Here is a 13,219-nt window from a genome sequence, read left to right on the forward strand (position 1 = left end):
TCCAGTGCAGTGTCGTCATACCTTACAACCACCCTTAGGACTCAGCTCCCTTTTGAATTCTTTCCACCTCCCCCAACATGAAGGGGTGGAGGCTCAAGATACCAAGCGAGGACCTCAGTCAGCAAAGACTTCAGATCTCTCCCTTTTTTTCCTGTATGTAAAAGCACCACCATCAAATTCCAAGATCTCATTTAACTCTGGGGGCAGGTTCCTTTTAGCTTTATTCATCCTGGACATCAGCTGCAAGTTGTGACAAGCTGAGCAGTCTTTCACCCACCCCCCAGTATTACATTTGAAGTCTTACTGCTGTCACCTAAGGTGTACCACCATGGTGCTGGAAAGAGAGCAGAATTCTTGCCAGTTTGGTCCAATGGAAAAATTCCTTTTTGATTCTAAACTGGCTGATCCATCAGCATTCTAATTACAACAGCAGCAACACTATGCAGTCATGCACACTCTCTCGTGTCTGCCTCCTTTCATCTGGGCACTGGATTCTGCCCTGCAGTCCATTCATAATTTCCTTCCCCATTGATTTCGAGAGAAAGGTATTGTGTCTGCATTCAGTGAATTGCCAGATCCAGGGCCTTGTGTTTTATAGTGTCCTTGCTTTCTGAAAGCACCATCTTGACAGATCTGATTTGTGGGTCTGATTTTTCTCTCTACAATTTTCATAGCTTAACAAATGAAAATAATTTAAAGCACAGTACTCAATAGTTTGCTTTTCAGTTCTCCTAAGAATAAGGAATTAACTTGAGTTTGAGTCCAGGCATAGTTTGGTGTTTCTTTACACAGTACAAACTTTCCCACAAATGTAAACATGAGCACCTGAATCAGGACCAGGTTTTGACATAGGCACAATTGGCATGTGCTTAAGGCCTTAGCTTCCCAGAGTCATGTGATGAAATCAGAATCTCAGATTTCTTTTCCCTGGGTTGTAAAGAAAAACTTGAAAATATGAAGCAAATTTAACCCAAAGTAGTGATGTGTCTGAGTCTGCAGACAGTGTCTACCAGAAGGAAAAGCGGCAGCCATTAGAAAGAAGGAGAGGGAACAGCCAGACTTGATTGATACTTTGCATCAGATCAGCCCAAATCCATTACTGTTTGGTGTGAGAAGGGGCAGCGCCTCTCTTCCCATCATTGCTGGTGCAAAGTGGCACCAGTGGAGGGAGGTTAGAATTGGAAGTTGAGAGGGGAACCTCCAGCAGCCACTGCTGCCTCCTGGGAGCAGGAGGGTAAAGAACAATTGCTGGTTCATTGAGAAGCATTGCACTTAATCATTGTTTGTGAAATGGTTTAATTCTGAAACCCTAGAGCCCAGAGCAATCTTCCTATTAATATACAAATAAGACTTTGGGATTGAAATGCTTTATAGTTTAGGAATGTCAAATACTTTCTAGACTGGCATTTACCTTAATTTTAATGTAATGTGAATACTTTTATTTTGTTGAATCATTTCACTTGACTCCACTTTAAAAACAAAACAAATCTTTGGCTATGAACTCAGAGGTGGATTAGGGGTTTGTGGTGTCCTGGGACCTGGGAGGCCCCTGCCTGCCCCTTCCACCTGAAGCTTCCCCCACCCCACCAGTGCTCCTGCCAGGGAAATGGTGTGAGGGTGCGGGGCCTTGCCCCACCTCTCCCCCCTGCCCAGCACTCCTGCAAGGGAGCTAGGTCAGAGCACGGGGGCTTCCCCCGCCCCCCGGCAGGAGTGCCAGGCAGATAGAGCAGGGAAAGCTCTGCACCTCAATCCCCCGCTCCCCCATCAGGAGCACCAGTGGGCGCAGCAGTTGGGGGCACAGGTGTGCCCATTTTTCCAGGGGGACCCCAATTGGCTGGGGCCCCGGGGCATGGGCCCCATTGGACCAGTGGCTAATCCATCACTGTGTGGACTATCCTACCCAAAACCAAATGCTGAACATTCTGCAAACTGGTGGGTGTAAGACAAATTCTGCTTCAAAGTTAGTGCTGCTTTCAGAAAAGCGACAGATTAAAATGTAGCCAATATTAGAAATTTGTACTGAGAAAACACAGCTAAAAATGACCACAAGTGTCCCTTTTTTTCCCATAAGCACACTTTAATGATGAAACACATTTCAGTTGCAAATATACTCAGCATAGAATGTTTTATTTTTATCCCCTGCATTGGGAATGGATACTGATGCAATGGTTTTATTTTACTGAAGATCCAAAATATAATTTTTAAGCTCATTAACCTGTAATGTAAGGCTTAGATATTAGAACAGACATAGACAAATATATTCAATCACGATAATGGAGCTTGTGGACCAATGTAAGCACTTTCTGCTGTATATTAATGTGGTGTCTTGCATATTGTGAAATGGCAAATAAGTAAATAAATTCTAAAGATTCATGAGAAGCCTGAACTGTCAAATCCAATTTTTAACTACAAATTCTCTCTCTTTAGGAAAATGGATATACAAATGTGGTATAGCAGCTCATATAATTATTGCCTAAGCATCTTTGGGAGCTACATATCTATATTATAACTCGAAGTTTAGTATGTATCCTTTTTCTTCTTGGTATAGACTTTTCTATAACACTTCTGTTATTTAAAAGAAAACTGAAATGTAAAGCCAAGCCATAGACACATGATTAAATCTATAGACTCAGCTGCAACTATAATAGAAATAAATACTAAAACTAGCAATAGTAAAAATCTGATTCATCTTCGAAGCATGATAGATCTTAAGATGATGATGTGCTGTGGAGTTTTTTTGGGAAACAGAATAATTGTGGAATGCAAGCATGCAGTGGAGGGCAGTATTTTTATAAATAAATCTTACAGTAGTGGGTTTTACAGTGCATTTGTGGAATTGTGATTATTTTAAATCCTTTCCTTAGTAAAATGGGGTATTTTTAACCTCTCATCTGACGTGTCTTAAATTCAGTATAGGCAGTCTTTTTGTCCATACTGAATTTAACATATATCACCCGGTCCTGACTGGGAACTTTGTGCTACAGCAGTACCTGTAATAAAAGTTCAGTGAAAGTCCTGAGGTTTGGTGGCTAAACCAAAAAGTAGGGGGGGATTCAGTTTGGATCAACCCAAAATGACATTTTTAAAAATGGTGAAATTAAAAAATGTTTCATTTTGTTCAACTCAAAGCTATATGTTTTGTTTAGTTTTTGAAGGATTTTTACTTCAGTCAATTGTAATGAAAATAATTTCAAATTGAAAAATCAAAATGTTTTGTTTAAACAACATTGTAACAAAACACTTCAACTTTTGCAGAATGTTTTGGATGAAACATCTCTGAATTAAAAAATAAAATAAAATTACCCAGCTCTAATTGTATACAATTTCTTACACATTGATTCTGCAATTCTTAGTATGCAGGCAGATGATGAAGTCAATGGGGCTTTACCTGGATGCAGCACTTCACCTGCCTGCTGTTTAGTTGAAGGATCAGAATCATCTTGTTTCCTGGACTGCATTTTTGTTTTCAGTATGTTTGTAGCGTGATAGTACAATCTCCCAGTCCCAGTTAGGACTAAATGCTATTGTAAAGAGTAAATTAAATAAATAAAAATAAAAAGGAACATATCTGCTTGTGTTGGAACCATAAGGTGATACGTATGTTATCACACTATCTTAGTAAATTTACTAGAACTTGTTCCTATAGATTTTACATGTGAGATGCTGAAATGTTGGCAAAAGGCAGAAGATGTCAGTGAAAGATGAAGAGCATATACACACAACAGCCAGTTTCATATTAATTGTTGGAGATTTCAGATGCTGCTTTACTGCATCTCTTTACTGTTGGAACATTCCAGTGCACACTCCCTAGTTTGTTTTGAGACTAAACAAGAGGTCCCCTAGGCATTGGTGCTGTGATTCAAACACACTCCTATTTTCTAGCTAATGAGAAAAGACCAGCTCCATCTGTAATGAACTGAACATTTTCAGCGATATTACCTTTCCGAGAGGCATGCTGACAGAGAACACCAATAAAAGAAAATTAAATGTATAGCACATTTTCCCATTCTTTAGAGTGGGTCAAATATCCAGTAGAAAAGAAAAGAAAATCACATAAAATGGAAATATACAGAAATCACATTAGCTTTTTTGCTTCCCATTAGCGTTTTGTAATGTTCATGCTAATGGGAAGCTTTATTTCCAGGAAATGATCAGGATATACAAAGTAAGAATTGCAACAAAATTATTCTCTGCAATTTTAGAAATTTGTATATGTCTGTTGGATTTGAAATGCTCAGGAACTCCTAGGCACTGCACAAAACCAAATTGTTTTCATAATTCTTTTTACATCTTTAGGTTATACCATTTTCTTTCCCCCTCCATTCCCTCTCTGGAGGACTCCATTCCAGTCACTCTGTTTTGTCATACTGCCTGGCTCATTTGAGGGTAACTAGTCATCCAAGTGCTCGAGAATATTATATCAGTAGGTGCAGGGCAACCTTCTCACTTACTGTTTCGGGGGACTGCTATTAGAGTTTTCTCCCATTTATGTGCAGTTTTCAAATTCATGGTGCTACCATTAAGATTCATTCTTGGATAATGCTACTGTTCCCCTCCATTTTAACACTGTTACTTTGTCTCAAGTCCTATATTGAATCTAGCTCTTATAAGGATAGTTATCTAATCATTTAACGTCTATCTATTTTAATCTTTATCTAACATGTTTTAGGCAAATATTTTAGTATCTAAGCAATTCATATCTAAAATCCATCATACTGTTGGTGGCAACCTAATTTAGTATAATTTGCTGTTACCTCCCAGAAACTTGTGTACCCCTTCCCCTCATCCTACTTCTGTTGTTTGTGTGATTTGGTGTGGGAAATGACTATGCTTTAGACCAGCGGTTCTCAACCAGTGGTACATCTACCCCTGGGGGTATGCAGGTTCTCCAGGGGATATGTCAGCTCATCTAGATCAGTGTTTCTCAACCTGGGGGTCGGGGAATGGGTTGCGGGGTTACAATTGCAGGGCTGGCATTAGGGAGTGGCAAGCAGGGCAATTGCCTTGGACTCCATGCCACAGGGGGACCCATGAAGCTAAGTTATATGCTTCAGCCCCAAATGGTTAGCCTGGGGCTTCAGACTCCTGAAAGGGTTACAGTAGTCTGGAAAGGTTGAGAACCCCTGCTTTATATTGTCAGCTTCTTGAAGCTGTTCAGTGATAAGCCCAGATCATGCCCTGTGGGTCTCTGCATAGAAAGAACCTTCTGTGCAAAGGGCAGGTAGTGGGGCTCATCCATCCTTTGTGGGCCCAGGATCTGTGAAGGGTTAGGTGCTAAGAAGAGGCAATGAGAGACATGCATGATTCCTTTTATCAATATGCTCATCAGTTTATGTACCTGAGGCTTCATTAACTTGTGATTAGAGTCCCTTGTGCACTATGTAACTCTCCTGTAGAGGGAGGTTTTAGGGGGAGCAGCTGGCACAGAAAGCCTTGTTGTCAGCATGGATCCAATGAAGCCATACTGGCAAGCAGCCAGGGGAGAGCTGCAGGAGGTCATTAAAGGGGGTTTGGACGCAGGGCATACATGCAGATCTTCCTGGGCTTCTGTAACTCCTCTGAGATCACTCAGTTCTGTAGGCCAAACTTTCTCTGTTGCTTCTCTGGGGATAGGACACAGCAATGCCCTACCTTATGGAAGATTTTAAAAGATGCTGCAGGCACTTTGTGGTCCCGTCACATGGTTCATTCACCACTGGGTTGCCTCTTCCTGGTTGCTCTGAGGATTAGTTCCTGCCAGGTGTGACACCCCTTCCATTGCTCATTCGGATCCCCCACAACCTCCTTCTCTAAGACTTGGGTGCTTTCTTCATGGCTTGGTTGCTCCCTCTTCATGGCTTGGTCCTTTGGCCAGGTCACTATAGTCCTTTCTTTCTGGGATATCAATCTAATGGATAAATTGGTATCAAGTTCTTTCTGTGGTATCAGCTACTGGATAAATTGTCTCAGGCAGTGTTCACCTCCACTGCCCAATCTGTGCTACTTCCCTACTGGCTGGTAAGGAGAACCCGGGACTGTCTACTACTCCAGGTTCCAGTACATGGAGCCTCTTCCAGCAACCTCAGCCTGCTCACTCATAGACCACATTGCTGCTTCCTTGTGTTTCTTCCTATTTCTTTTCCTACCTTCTGGCCAGTCCTTGGGTTAGCAGTGGAGTTTCCTCTGCTCCCCATGGCTATCTCACCACTCTCTGGTTCTTGCCAGAGTATGTCTCCCAAGGCAGGATCTCAGGACTTACTGCCTCTTGTCTGTTGCCATCTCCCCTCCTCTCTAGGGAGAAACTGCAGAATTCCTCCCAGCAGCCCCCTTCTGCTCTCAGCATCTTGGCTTTATACAAACCCAGCCTGCTGTTGCCCAACTGGGCTTCACCTTCATGCATGGGTTACTTAAGCCAGTGGTTCTCAACCAGCGGTACATGTACCCCTGGAGGCACTCAGAGGTCTTCTAGGGGATTGTAGTGAGGCGGCCTGGCTCCCGACGGCCCCTGAGAGAGAGGAACCGGAACAGCCACCTCAGTGGGCGGAGCCACCGCCACCTGTTCCCGCCCCCCGGAAGTCAAGGGGCGGGACAGGAAGTATAAAAGCCCGGCCCCAGTGCTCAGTTGGAGCCTGGCGGCCGGAGAGGACAGATGCTCCTGATCAGGCTCCTCCTGGACCGAGCCTGCCCCGAGCCAGGTACCCTGACGTGGACGGACCGAGCCTCCCTCGAGCCAGGTATCCTGACGTGGACTGACCAAGCCTCACTCAAGCCAGGTACCCCGAGGTGGACTGGCCGAGCTTGCCCCGAGCCCGGTACTCCGAGGAGCTGCCCGAGCGTTCCCCTGACCCGAGTCCGGAGGAGCAGCCCAACCTAGAGAGCCCTCAGCACGCCGAGGAGCCCATGGTGTGGGACCCCGCTGCCGAGCCCAGCGATGAGCAGGTACCCGTGGAGGGGGAGATGGAGTGTAGCCCGGGGGTAGCCGACCCCTGTCCGGCTGAGGGCACCACCGTGCCCCTGTCAGTGTGTTGCGGCCAGGATCCCCACTGACTGCAGTGGATCCACGCTGCTGCTAGGGCCCCGGGCTGGGACACAGTGGAGTGGGTGGGCCTGTGTCCCCCCTGCCACCCCACTCACGGGTGGCAGACTCCCCCTCCTACCAGCGTTCAGGCAGAGAAGCCTGCACTTACCTGGGCTGCCTGAACTATTGCTGTAGCTCAGCTCCTGCTACAAGGACCTGAGCCTTGAACTATTGTTTATTGCCCCGCCCTGACTAAGGGCCTGGGCTTCCTGAACTATTGCTGTAGCTCAGCTCCTGCTACAAGGACCTGAGCCTTGAACCATTGTTTATTGCCCCGGCCTGACTAAGGGCCTGGGCTTCCTGAACTATTGCTGTAGCTCAGCTCCTGCAACAAGGACCTGAGCCTTGAACCATTGTTTATTGCCCCGCCCTGACTAAGGGCCTGGGCTTCCTGAACTATTGCTGTAGCTCAGCTCCTGCAACAAGGACCTGAGCTCTGAGACTGTTGCTGCTGCTCAGCTCCTGAGGCAAGGACCTGAGCTCTGAGACTGTTGCTGCTGCTCAGCTCCTGAGGCAAGAGCCGGAGCCCTAAACCTCGTACTAAGTGTTTGGTGCCCCGCCCTGAGTGAGGGCCTGGGCTTGCTAGTGCCCCTGTGTGTTCAGCTCCTGCTGAGAGGATCTGAGCTCAGGACTGCTGTGTTGCTGCCCCGCCCTGATTGAGGGCCTGGGCTTAGCTTGTTTAACTTTGTTACTGCTCAGCCTGCAGGAAGGCTCTGAGCCCCTGGACTCTGGCGGGCTGCCCCGCCCTGAGCTGGGGCTTGGGGCTTACTGACTTTGTGATTGCTCAGCCCCGGCTGCAAGGACCGGAGCTTAGAACTGGTTTGCTGCCCCGCCCTGAATGAGGGCCGGGGCTTATTAACTTTATTGGTACTCAGCCTACAGGGAGGATTAGCCTAGACCTAGTGTTTGCTGCCCCGCCTGACTGAGGGCTGGGACTCATTACAGTGACCGTGTGCCTTCTGTTCAGCCCCTGCCTGACGGGCAGAACCCCGAGACCTTCCAAACCCGAAGACTGATTTGGGCCGTGTAGTGAGGCGGCCTGGCTCCCGACGGCCCCTGAGAGGGCACGGCCCCAACAACAGACTATTACAGGGATACATCAACTCATCTGGATATTTGCGTAGTTTAAAAACAGGCTACATAAAAAGCACTAGTGAAGTCAGTACAAACTAAAATTTCATAGACAATGATTTGTTTATACTGCTCTGTATATTAGACACTGAAATGTATGTACAATATTTTTATTCCAGTTGATTTATTTTATAATTATATGGTAAACAATGAGAAAGTAAGGCATTTTTCAGTAATAGTGTTCTGTGAGACTTGTATTTTTGTCTAATTTTGTAAGTTTTTAAGTGAGGTAAAACTTGGGGGGCAAGTCAGACTCTTGAAAGGGGAACAGTAGTCTGGAAAGGTTGAGAGTCAGTGACATAGTAGGGGTTAATTCAGTTAATTGGCCCCTTCTCAGCCTCATTAATCCTTTTGAGGCTAGTGAGGGGTGAACACCCCATCACAGGTTCCTATGTCCTTCCCTCTCTCACTGCCCCTGAACCCCAGGATACATTTTGGCTAAAAGGGCCAAATTCTCATTTATGCTATGACCCCTTTAAGAAGCTATGACAGAGTAAAGAAGCCTGAAGGCGGATGTAAGTTACAGTTTCATCCATGTTAAATTGTCCTATTATAATTGGCTCATAGTTTTTACACGTCAAGGTTTTGGGAGGTTATCTTATTCAATTTTTTTTAAATCAACACAAGGTATGAACTCTTGATATGTGTCAATATTATGTCTGACTTGTGTAAAAAGTTCCTGTATGACTTAGCCTAAAATACATATTTACAGTGACAGATTGTACAAACGGGCAATTATTATAATTAAATCAAGAAAATCATTTCTAATGCAAAAAGGGTTTTAAATAATCTAAAAGTGCCCATTATAATTAATATGTATTCCTTTGTTAGGATTATCCTGGAAGCTTTGGGATCTGGAGACTTTTTTCCTTATGAAAAGCATTTTGATTGTTTAAAAGAAAGGCAAAAGTAATACTAGGGAAATGAATAGACCCATAATACCCAGAGCATCTGCGGTTGCATTTCAAATTAAACAAGACTGTAGGTTTGTCCTTAATGTGCCTATAATTAATATAGGTAAGTTTTTCTCCATTCTTAATTATCACTCTACATCACTTCCTTAAATACATAGCTTCTTAAAGAAAAAAGGTTTAAGATTATTTCTGCATTCTGTATAATGCAACATATTTACAGTTTGTGTGTGTGCATGTGCCTAGAAGAGAGGCTACACTAATTTCAGTTTCTATGTGAAACAGTAAACCTTTCTTTTAAGAATGTACCATATCTAAACATGTAATTACTGTTCTTAGAAATGAGAGATTGCTAGAACTGTCTACAGTGAGGATTATATCATGCAACGTTGCTAGCACTCTAATGTTAAAGGAACTTGTGTAAGAATTTTAATCTTTTTGTTTGCTAGAGCTATAGCTCTAATGATATTTGGACTTGTAAACAATGTTACCTTGCTATGTCTCCCTCACATGCTAGCCCCAGTATATTTTTATTGTTTCCTATGCAAATAACTTAGTTTTTGTACTGATTTAACAATTTCAGTTAGGGGATATGAATTTTATTTTTATACTGATGTAGGTAAACTGATACAACACCCCAATATGGATGCAGTTATCCTAATATTGTTTATTCCTTGTATAGGAATACTGTTTTAATGTCATTCACACTAGGATGTTGTACAGATCTACATATGTCAGTTTCTAATCTGATCTGCAGTTTTGTAGGTGGCTATAACTTTCAGTGAGTGCCACCAAGGCATTACCTATCCATTTGTAGATAACACAACAGAGAAATCTAATAAAAATGGAGACTTCTCTGACTGGGAAACTAGTCTGGTATAAAGGATAGGGTGATTAATGAACTGTCACCTTAAACTTTCCAATTGTACATCAGATGAATTGTTATGGTTACCTCAGTATTTGCACTGTTCCCTTGTACTTCCCTAAGACCATTAGGTGACTACTACATATACAACAATGTTCAACAATAGCGTCAAGTGTGTCATGAAGAGGATGGAATCTAGCCCTAACACCCCTGCTGAGAATACCGATGGTAGATCACTGATTAGAGACAAATTCACAGTCCTCTGTAAGTCTGTTCCCTTGTGAGGATTCGCTACTGTCACCTTCTCCGTGGGTTCTGTAAATTGTGGGGACACTTTCATCGCACCCTCAGTGAAAATGTAAGTCCCACTTGTAGAGGCTGCCAAGCAGATGTGCTGAATCAGCACACACTTGGCTAACCTCACTTGGGGCGTGCTGTCTGGGTGCCTGCAAGCCTCCTGGTGGAGGGAGGTTTGTCAGCATCTTATGCCACCAAAACTGCTCTCATAGCTAACTTATTGACACCAGGGGTCTTATGCCAGACTGTGGTGCTAGCAGAATGATTCTGTTTCCATACAAAAATAATTCAAAAATATCAAATAATACAAAAACAAATCTCTTAGAAGTAGCTAGAGTGCAAAATGGTATCCTCTCCAGATAGCATCTTACTTCTCAAATGAAGAATAAATAAAATCTGATCAAATAAATTACCATCTATAAAATAATAACATGAAATAGTTTATTTGAGGCATAAAGATCCTATCATACATATGTAAGCACTAACAATGTGTGCTACCCAGTGACTACAAGCAGTTTGTTTATTCATTAGATCTTCAAAAAACCTACATTGCCTCAAGATATAGAAGACAGATGAATCTAAACTTCACAAGCAAATTATACCATCAGCTCCACAGGGTTCTACAGTTGATAATAGAGTATCACCAAGAAGTTTGAAAGACTGAACGACAAAGGAAAGAAAAACAGTTACAAATTGAAAATCATTGTGATAACTCAAACAGACAATACCGATTAATTTTATATGCAAACTTTGTATCACAGTTTTGTTTAGTGTAGACTTCTCTTCAGCAACTTGTGTCTTTTTGCAGGCTCACCCTGTCATGAATTTTGACAGCAAAATTTACCTTAAATTACCATTAAAAGATACTTTAAACTCCAGCTAATAAACTTGATTTTATTGAAGTAGGTTTTTTGTCAAGCATACAAATGGAATCAAACAGCAGATAGTTACACATTGTGAAGCAGGTTTAACATCATCCACAACCATGGGTGGCGTGTATAAGAGGCTGGGGGAGGCTAAGTCTCCCCAAAATAATTTACCTGAATCATCAGGCCAAAAAAAAAAAAAAGGCTGGCCATGAAGGGAGCAAATGCCTGATGCAGGTCACCTCCCTTTCGAGGCTCATCATTTCCTTTTTTTTTTTTTTTTCACTTTTCAGCAACTACCCCACTACAGAGGTGGGGTGGCAGGGGACCTCTCTTCCCCTTCCTGACTTTGCCAGGTGGGTGGCCTGGCTCTCCACAGCCTGCTGCCTGCCTCTAACCTTGCTGTCCCACTTCTCATGGGCTCGGGCTATCTTCTTGCTCCAGAGGGTGGCTTTGGCACTGCCCATGCAGCCAGCCGTCCCAGCCGGCATGGCTGCATTTGAAAGCTGGCACCAGTACTGATTTACTCCAGATTTCAAATGAGCTTTGGAAGCAGGTTGGAGGCAGCCCACCGCCTTTGTGCATGAGTCTTCCTGTGTATTGTTTGATTAGTAATACAAGGAAAAACTACAGAGTAGCTTCCCCAAACAAAACACTTAGACACTGCCTTTGCCCACAACTGGGTTTAGCTCCTGTTTAAGCACTTACAGAAAAGCCACTTTTCCAAACTATCTTAGTACCCACCAGCTCCCATTGGGACACTTTTATAGTCTCATTTTCTAAAGAGCTCAATACTCAACGTGTGGAGATTGCTTGGTAATCTGACTACTTATTTTAGTTCCTAAATGGGAGTGGAGCTCTTTTGAAAATCTGGCCTACATTCTCAGGCACAGGCCCTTCACTACTCCAGATAATTTACTGGTGATTGTTCTGTGCTTTAGGAGGAGGGACAAACAGGCTGTGGTTTTTGTTGTTGCTTGCTTCTGATAACCCTAATCCAACCTCCATGGTCTCCAGTTGAGCAGCATCCACTCAGGGAAACACCTGTGCTCTGCTTCTTTCTTTTCTCTGAGAGAACAATTGTCTTGAGGGGATCTTTCTCCCTTAGGTTTTCTTGTATCACTACTGGAAAGTTTCATAGTTGTTACTTTATTTCCATGGGGGATTTTTTTTTTGGTAGCATTTTATCTGCCATTTCCTTTTCCATGGCTCTTTGCAGTACTGATGTAGCAGCTGAGCCTCCAATCTCTCACTTTGCTTTATTTATAAACAGTGTCTCTTTTGTCCAAGTGATTTTCTAGCTCTTCTCTGTTGTGGCCTGACCTTCTTAGCATCTGTGCAGTTTGGCCCAGGCTGCTTTAATGACATTTTAGAACCTTTTATTGGAATCCTTTCATCAACTTCCCTTTACCTTCCATTTAAGCTACCAGTCCTCACATTTAAAGCCCAGTGTGTATCTATTCCTTCCTGTTACCCTTATTTTATTTATTCCTACTCGCTCTGTAGTTTCAACCAATCAAGAATTCCCACCTAACTGCTCAAAATATTTTCATTCACAGAAGTTTGAGCAGAGATAATTCCCCTCACCTCAGAAATGCCTCGTACACCGATAGTGTTTTATGTACCAAATTCTAACACAATACAGCTTTTTGTCTCCCTCTAGTGGCTAGACCCTTAAGAAAGGTTATGAGACTGGTACCGCCTGTGTCATAATGCTACTTATTCTTTAGCTCAAGCAGTAATAGCTTGTGGGTTTTTTGAACTGGAGGTTGTGGGTTCTGTCCCTGCAGATAACCCAGTCAAGAGACATTGTTACTTGTACAAATACAGATGGTTCTTGGAAGAGTGTTATTTTTCTTGTGTGCAAGCATGTGCGTACATTCACACAGAACTTGTGCTCTCACTGTGGTCAATGAGTGCAGTAATTGGGTTTTAGCTTTAGGGGCTTCTAGAGGAAGAATATGAGAGATGTAGGTGATCAAGTACTTGGCATACTTTTCTTCACTTTTTGTGTTTCAGTAGATGTTCCAATGAGCTCAGCTTGCTAATCATTGCATTTTTGGTTCAGCTCTTTCATCATATTGGGAAGGAA

The 13,219-nt window shown here is 43.2% G+C and overlaps 1 long non-coding RNA gene across 1 annotated transcript; it reads left to right on the plus strand.

The window, feature by feature from the left end:
- The first annotated feature begins 428 nt into the window (after positions 1-428).
- On the plus strand, positions 429-11,093 carry LOC120370785. Its single transcript, XR_005583937.1, has 3 exons — positions 429-545; positions 2,428-2,520; positions 10,793-11,093. It is a non-coding gene; the product is annotated as an uncharacterized LOC120370785 (long non-coding RNA).
- The last annotated feature ends 2,126 nt before the right edge of the window (positions 11,094-13,219 follow it).

Source organism: Mauremys reevesii, linkage group 8 (assembly GCF_016161935.1).
Source record: "Mauremys reevesii isolate NIE-2019 linkage group 8, ASM1616193v1, whole genome shotgun sequence".
In the NCBI taxonomy this organism is placed as follows: domain Eukaryota; kingdom Metazoa; phylum Chordata; order Testudines; family Geoemydidae; genus Mauremys; species Mauremys reevesii.